Genomic DNA, 12,820 nt, shown 5'->3' with positions numbered 1-12,820 from the left:
AATCCAATAAAATTAAATGGATCAGCTGGGAGCGTCTCTGTCTCCCGAAAGCCGTAGGTGGCTTAGGTTTCAAAAATCTCGAAGCTTTTAATTTAGCTTTATTTGCTAAAGTGGCTTGGCGTATGAAAATTGGGGACGATTCCATCCTTTACCGTTCTTTCAAACAGGAATATTTCAAAAATTGTGCTTTTGTGGATGCGCAAGTCCAAAGCTTCACGGGCATGGCGCGGCATTTTCTCGGATCGGGACGTTATTAAAAAGGGCTTGAAGTGACGGGTTGGGGATGGGGTGAAGATCAATTGTTGGTTCGATAAATGGTTGCCTGACCCCTTACATTTTTCTGTTTCTTCTCCTCCTATGGGTGCTCCATTTTGCTTGGTTGAACAGCTCATTATCCATCCCACTCATTCATGGGATACAAGGTTGGTTCATCAATGGTTTAATAAGAGAGATTGTGATTTAATTTTGAAGATTCCTATTAGTTCAATGGGCGCTGTTGATCACAAGATTTGGGGGGCGTCTTCTGATGGTTTATTTTCTGTCAAAAGCGCGCACAAGGTGGCTCTCTTCATTCTTTCTCGGCTGCCATGTGAGGATACAGTTGAAGGAAGTAGTTTTGACGGCGCGTGATGCTGTATGTGGAGTAAGGTCTGGTCGTTACAGGTCCCTCGAAAACTTATTTTGTTTCTTTAGCAGAGTCTTCATGATCGGTTACCTGTGAATTTTCTCCTGTCAGTTCGAGGGATCTCTGTGTTGTCCTCCTGTCCTTTTTGTGAATCTTGTGTGGAATCAGTCGACCATCTCCTTTGTTCATGCTCTTTTGCTAGTATGGTGTGGATTCATAGTCCCTTACGGATGGATTTTCATGGTACAGCTCCTTCTTTTTGGCCTAAACGGTGGTTTGAGATGACTGAATCTTGGTCTAAGTCCGAGTATCCAAAAGATTGTCTTAATCTTGCTGCGTTTACGTGTTGGGCTATCTGGAAGAGTCGCAATGACCTAGTGTTCAATCAAAAGAAATGGTCTCCTTTGGAGGTAGCTAACAAGGCTTTATTGGATTTCCAAGAATTTCAAGAGGTTTCTAGACAATCTCGGCTGCTCTCTTTTCCTTGTCCTCCTGTTATTCCTCCCTCTACTCGATGGTGTGCTTCTGTTGAGGGTTTCCTTAAATTGAACTTCGATGCCGCTTTTGACTCAACCAGACAATCTTGTGGTGGTGGGTTGATTTTGCGCAACCATTTTGGGTAACCTCTGAAAGTTTCATCTCTCTTCTTTTCCAATGTTGGGAGCCCATCTATAGCAGAAGGATTAACTCTTCGGGAAAGCTTATCTCTTCTCCGCCTTTGGGGTTATCATAATGTTATTGTGGAGGGGGACTGTCAGCCTGTTATGCGTTTTCGCGCCAATGAGGAGGCTCTGAGTGTTCTTTTTAATGATGTCCGTTCTCTTCTTTGTGTCTGTAATGGTTCTTCCTTGGCTTGGGTGCCTCGCCAAAGTAATGTTGTAGCTCATTTGTTGAGCAAAAAAACTTTAGTAGCTGAATGTTCCGACTTTGAGTGGAGCGTCTGGCCTTCGTGGTTGTTAGTCGCTCTTCGCTTTGACTGTATTATTCCTCCTGTTGAATGATATCGTGTTTATTTGTCAAAAAAAAACTGAAAAAGTTTTAGAATAGTATAGAGTACGTAATAGTAGAGAGTAGGTAAATATATAGTTATTTTGATGGAGACTTTTAGAAATTGAATCATTGTAATATATTCGATTAAATGTTATATATATATTTTTATCAAAGACAACAATTTGCGTAGAAAAAATGGCAGGTATAATTACGGGTGGGAGTTAGTGGTGTTGGGAAACGTGCAACTTTCTGAGGGATTTTCATACATAGATCTTGATTCATCACATAGAGACAAGTTTTATGCAAAAAAAAAATAAAACATGATGTATCATTCAATTTAGGGATTGAATACTCACATCAAGGTTTGAGTAAACCTTAGATCTCTCATCTAAAATGAATGTTCTCACTTATTGTAGATCTCTTTGCTAGATGCTTTCTCCTTGGATCTCTATCTTCTTGATAATGGTCTTACCTTTAGGAATCACTCATAAGCCTCCATGAATGATCTTGAAAAAATAGGCTTGTGGGAGCATCCATTAGATGAGAAAACAAACCCTAAAATCTAGAGAAAGAAAAAAAATATATTCCTTTTTCTTTTCTTCCAAAAGTCTGCCTTAAAATATACATGAATCCATGTATATATAGGCAACATAAAAATAAGAAAAGGAAACAATAAATCATTCTCCATCTCTAATTCACATATCTCAAATCTAATAGGATTCAAATATCAAGTTGGTTTATGAGTGAGAATCCTATTGGGCTTATTATTTTCTTGGCTACAATGAATTAATAATCGGCCCGGTTCATGGACCCAATTAAATTAATTCATTAATTAATTTTTATTCCACTAAAAGAAATTAATTGAACTCCAATTAAATAATAAAGAACCTCTAAGTCAATGTTGCACTTTGACCTCTCTATCCATAATTAGTTATCGGATAAATAAAGTCATTAATCTGACTACTTAATTAATATATTTATTTTGGTACCTTTGATTATTTCTGACTCGATCACAATAAACATTTGTTTGACAAAAATAACAATTTAAATAAATAAATATATACTAAATCATTTTGTTTAAAAACATATGAAGGTCTTCGAATTTAATTTGTGATCAACCATAATCAATACAAAATAAATATAAGTAGCATTGATGCAAATATTGGGAATATAACCCTCTAACTATTAATTACATAATTACCCAAAGTGTCGGTCTAAGGATCCCGAAGTATTCGCCGAACAAATCAAAGTAATTATTAACTAATAAAAAAGTTTATACTTTTCTCATGCTTAAGAGTCAAATGCCATGACAGTGATAGGGAGCAATTGCATACGACGGCTTTCGCAATATATCTCAACCTAACGCGGATCCAGTTCAAGTCTTAATTAATTATGAGTCCATCCATAATTACTGACTATGAACCATTTATGATTACTATTTATATATTCATATATTGATCGCCATCACATAGATATATATAAATATCTCTTGTAATCAAATGGATACTATCAATTCCATAGTGAATCGAAACATAATACATTGAATTCACCAATTGTATAAAGTATAAATATTTCAGATACGTCAGGAACATATGTCACTTTAATCCAAACGGGAATTTGCTATGTCAGGGCATATAAATCCCAACAGCTCCCACTTGCCCTCATAGCCAATTCGGATTGCATCTAACTCCAATGTTATCCATGTGACGATCAAAACTATTGATCATAACACCTTTGTTAATGGATCAACAAAGTTGTGTTCCAACGCAATGTTATATAGCCACGAGTACATTTTCTTGCTGGACAATATCATGTAGGACATGATACTTTCCTCTCAGTGTACCTTATTTCTCTATGGAACCTTGGGTCATTGGTTTGGACTACTTTTACACTATTATCGCAATATAGCTCGATAAGCAGGCTAGTATGCTCCACAACCTCTAAATCAGCGAGATCAAACCAAAAGGCTTCCTTTGCTGCCTTTAAGGCTGCAATGTACTCCACCTTCAGGTTTAAGTCAGCAGTTGAAATTTGATTAACAATCTACTAACTGATTTCCCTTTCATTAAATGAACATACACTAAGTCATGGACCTTATATAACTGATTTAAAATCAGAACTATCATACCTGACTGGAACCACAACATCAAATCCATAAATGAGTATGAGATTATTGGTTCTCCTAAGGTACTTTATGATATTTTTCATAACAGACCAGTTATCAAGTCCGGGATTGGACAGATATCCACTGACTATCCCTATAATGTAGCGGATGTCCTGTTTGGTATAGACCATGGCATATATGAGATTTCCATATGTAGAAGCATATTGTTCCAGTCTCATTTGCTCAATCTCCTCTGTTAGTCTTGGAAAAACTACTTATTAGAGAGAGCAATCCATGTTAATAATGCAAGAACGTATTCGTTGAGTTTTTGCATACCAAATCTGGTAAAAACTTTATTAATGTAGGATTATTAAGATAAGCCTATTTTCCTTTTAACCTGATCTTGCAAAAGCTTAATCCTAAGAATATAACTTACATCTTGAAGATCCTTCATTTCAAAATAATTGAGCAACTACCTATTTACTGATGACTAAACTTCCACGTCATTCTAAATGAGTAAGATGTCATCAATATAGAATTAGAAAAATAATGACATTACCTTATTTACACATGGTTCATCCACTAAGAAATCTTCTGGTATCTCTTATAGATTAACTTGCCTTCCATAGGTATCACCCTACTAGAAAGTTCTACAAGATCCCAGATTTTATTAGAATACATAGATTCCAACTCTGATTTCATAGCAACTTGCCAAAATGATCTATATCCATATCGGTTCACGCTTCCGTGTAACTTACCGGGTCCAACTCATTTTTAACAGGGATGTCCGTAAAGGTCTCACCTAAAAACATGATTCTGTTAAATTGGATGATAATCCTCCCACTACAATAATGTACCGATGCAGGAATCTATGAACTAGATGATGCTGACGCATCAATAGGGAATTCATATATTATTCTCAATCTCTATAATAAGTGTGTTCACATGTGGTACATCTGGTACTCAAACCATATTCTCTAACATTATGCTACTAGGTATGTGATTCATAATATGATCCTCCTATAGATAAATAGTGAGTGTAAACAATCAACTTTTATCATTGAGATCATAAAATAATCTATCTTAGTGCCTTTAGAGTAACCATCAAATCAAGCATGCCTATGATATGCTTCTAACTTACTTGTCCATATCAAGCGCACATGTGCAAAACTACCCCATATGTGCATGTGATTCAAACTAAGATTTAGTAAAAAATACAGCTCAAACAGTATCCTTGAGACAAACTAAGATGGAATGCAGTTCATAATGCGCATCGATATCATTAACGCTAAACTCTTAAATGAAAGAGGTAATGTAGCATAACTTATTATAGATCTAGCCATGTTAAGCAGAATTCTGTTATTCCTTTTTGACACCTCAATTCATTGAGCGTCAATTGCGGAAAACCTGTACACAACACCCTTATTTAACCATATAGTCTTCACACTATCCCAAAAAATACTCAAATCCACGATCAGATCGAGGTGTTTTGATAAGTTTACCTAATCTGTGCTCCACATCAGTCTTGACACTCTCGGAATATACCAAAAGTTTAAGACTTATGTCGCATCGGGTAAATGTATCTAAAACGTGAGTAATCTTGCTTGGATGTTCATAAGACCACACGTGTCAATATGTACCGACTCCAATTGTTCTTTATGTCTATTTCATTTGGTTGATAAAGCTCTTAAGGTTATTTATCATTCAAAACAGGATTCACAAGTTTGGTTTAGGCTCCCCTGCCTCACTAGGTTATAAACATTCTTTGAATCTCATTTTGATTGATTATAACCTATAAATAGACACTAAAAATACAATAAGTCAGGAATAACAAATTTTCTCTTAACATTCAATCTAGAAGATACAACATTAGTTTCTACATCTTGCAAATATTAAGAGCTTGTGGTTATAGTATATTAACCATCTTTCAATGCACCAGAAGCAGTCACACATCTAATCAATTTTATAAAACCAGTCACAAGAATGAGATTGCGTCTAACATCTATGCATAAAGATAGTTTTCTAATACTAATATCCTCATACTCTTTTATTTCAGATGTAATACTCCCACTGACTTAGCTACAACCTTGATATCAGGTTAAAAGACAAATATATATCCATATCATCGAGGCTTCTGGATTCCTGAAATCCTTGCAACAAATTGCAAACATATTTAGTGGCTCCAGAATCTATCTATCAGGAATTAATAGATACAACCACATAACATGGCTTAATGATTAAATATACATTTTTCTATATCACGTCATTGCTTAGACAGTTCGTCTTTTAGTGTCTTAGTTAGCGGCAAAAGAAACAGTTTTCTTCGCCCTCAACATATATTGCCTTATTCCCTTTAACCTTTTGGATACCTATGTTTTGTGCTAGCCTAGTCCTATTATCATCATTCTCCTTTCGTTTGCCCTTCTACTTGGGCCTAGAAGAAGATGGTATAGACTAGGTTAGATTGATAGGAACATCCATACTTTTGATTATCCCTTCATATGTTACCAATAAGAATATCAGTGAACGTGAACTCAAACTAGCTCCTTATTTAGTTCACTCTAAAAGAGTCAAACCAATTTGGTAACAAGGCAATAATCATGTCAACTTGAAACTTACCACCCAAGTCAGCCATATTGACCTCCAGTTTAATTTTTAAATAATAACCAATCATTTTCCAAAATTCGATCTCATACTGGAGTTCCTTAGGCTATATTGATGGTATTCAAGTCGGACATAGTACTTAGGCATACACTCTATCTAATCTCACTAAAACATCTCATTGGGTATCTTAAAGTAAAGAAATTAGGTATAGGAGTATTAAATATATTTTGTACCCTTACGTTGTGAATAAAATATCTAAGTTCCTTTTCCAGTCAATATAAATAAGGTCCAATTACATTGAATATGTTAGCAAGCAGATTAAATGGATTAGACATAATTAATCTGAATATAAATACATTCATACAATATGCAAGGTGAAGTATTAATACTATCATGCATACTTAAAATTAAAATGAGTTCGTCAGCCACATAGTATAATAAATCTCAATAGAATAAGATTTCATTATCACTATTGGTGAACCTTCCCTTTTAATTATTGTGGGTCCCTTAACTCCGTAGCATAATAAATCACACAATCAATACGTCAATAACTTATCCTGATGGAGGAGTTCATTATTACTATTGTTGGGATTCATTTTGCTATTAGGTGAGCACTTCCATTAAAATAATAATATGTGGGTCCCTTAACCGCTGCATGAAAAATCGGATAACCAATAGGCCAATAACTTATTCGGTTGGCGAAGTTCATTATTACTATTAGCGGACAAATCCCATCATTTTCATATATCTTATGACAATGCCTTATTTATCATATGAAATGATTCCCGATTGTGTTTAGCCTCTCTAAAATCACCTAGTGTAGACCACTCCGTTGGGGAGCTAATACTATTGATTTTAGATTGAGTGTATAACGTTATTAATGCTCTAATGAAAAATAAAATATTAAATATCTTGTTATTATAATTTAGACTCTTTAAATCATGCGTAAGGCCTTATTTTTAAAGATCTAATTATAATGAACATTTAATATTTTTATTTTCATGGGACAACCATTCTTATAATATTAAGACTCTTCAAATCATGCGTGGGGCCTTATTTTTGAAGATCTAATTATAATGGTTATAAAAACAAAGGCTATGGGGTAATGAATAAAAATTCCCGCTCTCACTCAATTTTGAATCATTCATAATTAGGGTTTTTAATTCATGATTTAATACATGCAAAACGCCTTAATTTTAATCCAATTAAATTTAGAAAATATTTGACTTTTAAATGATTCACTAATATTTAATTTGAGGCACACTTTAAAAATAATTTTCAAAAATAATTTTTCCTTTCCCAATAAGTGCCCTCTAATTAATTAGTAATCAAATCAAATTAATTTTCATAATGTAATTAATATAAATCAAGTCATTTAGATAAAAATCATGGATCTAATGCATGAACAATAATAATTAGCAATTAATTATTCCATACATAACATACACAAGTAAATGACAGATAAAACAAATTAAATGGCCAATAGATTTAGCTTTTAATATTTAATTACTCTAATAATTGCACGAAGGTCCTCCATCGGCTTGCAAACATCCACAGGAGACTAGTGTGGACCTGGAGAAGCAAAACGACGCTCAGGATGCGCCCGAATGGTCCTACACGCGCCTGAATGCGTCTCAGGAAGTCTCCAGCGCGTGTCATGCGCTCCCACACGCCTGCACGCACTCCCACGCGTCTGTAGGCACTGGGAGGATGTTGAAGTGCGTGTCACGCACTCCCACGCTCGAGCACTCGCGTGTGAGAACTGCCAGCGCGTTCCACGCGCTATGTGGCGCTGACCTGCTTTTGGCGCGTGGTCCTTACGCGCCTGGTGAATGGGTGCGCTCTAAGTGCACCATACTCTCTGCCGCACCTGATCCCTTCCTTCCTGATCTTGTGATCCAATGACTGTTGAAGATGCATGAATTTTCTCTCTCTAAGTTGACAGAATTTCATTACACTTCAAAAATTTCGATCCCTCATTCCTCCTTTCCCCTTTCTATTTATAGCCCATTTGTATCATTCCAGAGCACTCTTAAGTAACTTCCGCCACTGGGCCTATCCTCAAGGTTAAATGGTTATAGGCCTGAATCCTCTTTGAAGGCCTTTTTTAGTCAATCCACTACACCCGATCTGCTTTGTGGATGTCAAGTTTGGGCCCATGTCAATTATCGGGCCCAAACTTTGTTATGCGAGTTGGATCTGGCCCGAGCCGTCTTTGGTATCCTCAACTGCCCCCATAATCACTCCCTCATTGATTAGGGTGTGATTATTTAGAGACTCAATGATGACTTGACAGCTTATGATGATTTGACGGCTCAAGACGATTGCGTGGGGCACCGAGCGGTCGGCCTCGGAATTAATGTCCCTTTTGAAATTCGAATCTCTTCAGCTTCCTTATGTCACTTTCCCTTTAAATACCCTTCTTTCACGATCAAAACTTTTCTTTTCGCATCTCTTACATCCTGCTGTCAATCAATTCAGTCCACTTTCTCAAGGCGAACTGCATCTTTTCTGGTCAGATCGCATCTTTTCCGGCGAATCTTGTGAAAGATTCTTCATCTTCAGTTTCCTTGCAATATCCTTTGAGGTTAGTCTTGTTGCCCCTCTTCTCCTAAAATCTCTACATTCTTTGCCACGGCTCATAATCTCTTTCACCATGCCTATCGATCTAGCTGGTCTTCGCATGAAACTCCATTTTCCCAGTAATATTCATGTCAGGGAGTGCCTAGTTGTAATACCCCTAATTTTAAAAAGGATAGTCTCAGCATTTTTTTTTAACATATTTAAAACTTTATTTTATTATCTTTATCGCATTTTTATTTAATTGGTTATTTGAACTTTGACTTAAATTGTTTATGTGATTATTTGATTTAATTGTTGTTTACCTATGTGTCATGTGTTTTAAATTGAATTAAGTGTTTTTAATTATTTAATTGGGTTTTTAATTGAAATTAATTAGTTAAGTGGATTTAATTATGTAATTGTTTTTTTCATTTAATTCTGTTTTAAGTTACAGTTAAATTTAGGGTTGCAATTACATAGGTGGCCGACGTAGGTATTTATCTTAGGTCGGTTTATGGGCCGAGATGGGCTTTGGCTTAAGGTTACATGGATTGGGGTTTAATCACTAAGCCTATAAGTATGTGTGTCACGGTGGTTTAGGGTTTGAGAATAATTAACCGGAATTTCTGTAAAAACAACAGAGACCGTGAGATACAGAGAGAGAGAAACAGAGAGCAGTTGTGGGAAAACAGAGTGAGGCTTAAGAGGATTTGTACAGAGAGGACCAAGGAGATTGAGTAAGGATTAGAGACAGAGTTATAGGAAGCTTGGCGGCGTTCAGAATTGCAGGAAAACTTAGAGACGACACAGGGATTTCATAATTGAAATCACAGGCAAGTTCTTATCTTCCTCCTTCCCTTTGATTTGTGTTCTGTGCACCTGGACATCTCTAGGAGATTAATTGGCCTTAAACTGAACCATGCATGTTTATATGTTCTACTTGATCGTTTTATCTGTGAAATTTATTTACAAAACAATTATAGCGCGTATGTTTTCTTGACTTTGTTTTGGCATAACGTCCCACTGTTCTAATTTTTATTTTGAATCTTACCGAAATCAACCAAGGTCTGACTGGATACTAGACGTAAGTTAAGACTTCAAATTTAGATTGGAGAAAGAACAGAGGGGTTGGGATAAAACTGATCTTGCAATTTAGTTTCAGTGCCGTTCTTCAACAACGCTAGTTTAAATGGCCTGATTAAACTCTGTAATTGCTTTCAAAACTATTGTAAACAATATTGGGGAAAGCTTCTAGACTAAATTACGAGTCCTAAGTTTGGTTTTAAAAACTAACAGAGGGTTAGGAATAAGCCGGAGAAGGAGCACAAGAGCTGAAATACGCACCGGGGACGAAGGCTCACACAGGAGGTGAGAGCCGGCTCCATGGAAGTGGGAGCCGGCTCCCACAACAAAGTGGAGTCGGCTCTAGGAAGTCCTAGAGCCGGCTCTAGGCTGGAAAAGAGCCTGCTCCAAATTTTGGAGCAGGCTCCCTTGTTCTTTTTGGTTTATTTTATTTTTTTTTAAAGTTTTTCTATGTACTATGTTCACTGTTTGGGCAATCTGGGTTATTAATCGGTTTTAAAATTCTAGTTGGGTGTTAAATAATAATTTTAACTTGTAACTAAGGTCTTGAATTGTATAAATTTACCCTTTAGTTTAAATGGAATTAACAGTACGCTATTTGACAACTTTGCGTACAGTTAACGGCTGGAAGGAGATTTGTTGATTAATTTTAATCTGATGGTTTAGGGTGCTATAAAATGATTCTAAATTTATTTTTGACGCACGATGAAGTCTTTTAAAGTAATATATTGGACTTGTGGCATAGTGGGGGCTCTGTGCTAAAGGCTACAACACAGTATAAGTATATGACTTAGTATTCTGTTACCGGATGGAGGGAACTAAATCGCTTAGTTTAATCTAGCGATTTATTGGACTATAATATTATTATAGAACTAATTTTAAATACATGATAGGGTCATTGTTTTTATTAAATTTGAACTATGCATGTGTTGGATGTTAATTGTTAGAATAGTTTATTCTCCGATGCAATTACATGGATTATTACTGGATTTTATTTGCTAGATTGTTAAGATTCCTTCTGCAAGTATTGGATGGTGGTTTTTGGACTGTAAATTATTGAACTGTTATATATGTTGTAATTTACATGGATATGGAGGATTGTATGTACCGGTATGGGACGGTGACATACTAGGGACGGTTTAGCTCAAAACGCATAAACCTAACCTAATGGATTAATGGAATGGATTGAAAGATATCGAATCCTAATTGTGGCTAAGTCAGATCAGCTGTAACCAAGTTGGATGACTTCCTGGATTAACGGATGGTAGTTAAGTCATATCCACTGAATAAGTTGAGTGACTAACTAGTTGGTTTATTGTAGGTCAGTTTAATAAATAGTTGAACTGCTTACCCTGGATTTGGACAGACTTTATATATATGTTTATGGTACTAGGAGTTGAGCTTGAGTCTCAGACTCGTTGGTTAGGGTGCGTATATGCAGGGGATGCGTAGCTGGTTATAATAGGTCGAGGTGTACCCTGTTAGGTCTAGGTATTCATGCCCACCCTTGGGTGCGTATTCGCATGTTGCCTTCTATTCAGGTTGAGACCCCTATTATAGACTAGTGAATGTCCCTTAGTGTGGATATATTTATACGTATGGACTAGATAGATATTGTGAGGTGTCTACGGTGTATCTGTGTATCGGGTCACTGTATGGATTGCAGTTAGATTAGAACTTGCTCGTGGGTCTGACCCACTCCTTCATTATTCTTTTCAGGTACAGGACGGTTCCAGCCTTAGAACTTGATCGTGCTTGTCGAGGACAGTCTCATATCCATCTGACTACGTAGGACTTCCCTCGATGTTTCTAGTATTATTTATTTTCAGTTTTCAGTTTCAGTTGAACTTTTAGTTAGGGGTCCATCAGTGGATTCCCAAGTTGTAACTTTGAAGTTTTGGAGGATTGAAGTTTCACTTTTCAGTTACACATGGAGGATTTTATTATTGTTATTTCTTTTAGTTTTATTATATCTTTGTTGTTCTTTTTGTCATCTGTGTTCGTTTTAAAATACTTTAATTGTTTGATATTCCCTCGGGTTTGGGCCTGGGCCTGATCAACCCGTGTCTCGGATCCGAGGGGTTTCACACTAGTAAATGTAAATATCAGAACTGGTGAAGGCCTTCTTCCCAGTGAAACCTTATTTTGCCTCCATCATTTAAACATTATTAGATTCCTTCTGCATCCTTTCTTTTGTTATGTATTTAATAGGTTGAAAATTTCTCCTCTCCAAGTTAACCCCAACTTTTTAAAGGTTCTATCCGTTGTGTTGCTTCTGAATCGTGACAGAGGTTTGGATCTTGATTTAATTGATCTTCTCCTTTGTTACAAAGTTAGGAAGATCAGGTTGGATGAGGCTTACTACCATTTCTATCCGTTTGAGAAGATGTCCATCTGTACAGACAAACTTAAATCTGAAAAAGGGTGGAAAAGAGGCATTGTTGGGGTTCGGGGAGCTTGGTTTGCTCCAGCAGCCAATGAATATCCTATCCCGAATGTTCTGTCTCTTCTTATAAGAAGTTCAAGACTCATAAGGCTGACTAACCTTGTGAAATTTGCATTCCCCGTTTTTGTTCTTTTCTTTGCAATTCTCTGGGTATCACTTTGGATAATGAACTCAATTACAGCATTTGCAAGGATATGATCACATACCTGACGGAACACGTGCTGAGCAACGTCCCCTCTTGTTCGGAGCTTTTCACATCTGAAAACCTTAGTGACATTTCAGTCCTCGGTTCCACAATGAGTCAACTCCAGATCCCTTCCTTCAGTAGGAAGAAGGCTCCTCCTAGAGCTGTGACGACTCCTGCAGCTTATTCTTCTCCAGCCTTAGCAATGTCCTCTGCTACTAC

This window comes from Cornus florida, unplaced genomic scaffold (genome assembly GCF_030987335.1).
Source record: "Cornus florida cultivar Cherokee Brave unplaced genomic scaffold, ASM3098733v1 CherokeeBrave_3.0.0_Hap2_Chr02, whole genome shotgun sequence".
NCBI classification, from domain to species: domain Eukaryota; kingdom Viridiplantae; phylum Streptophyta; class Magnoliopsida; order Cornales; family Cornaceae; genus Cornus; species Cornus florida.
Note: the sequence above shows the minus strand (reverse complement) of the source record.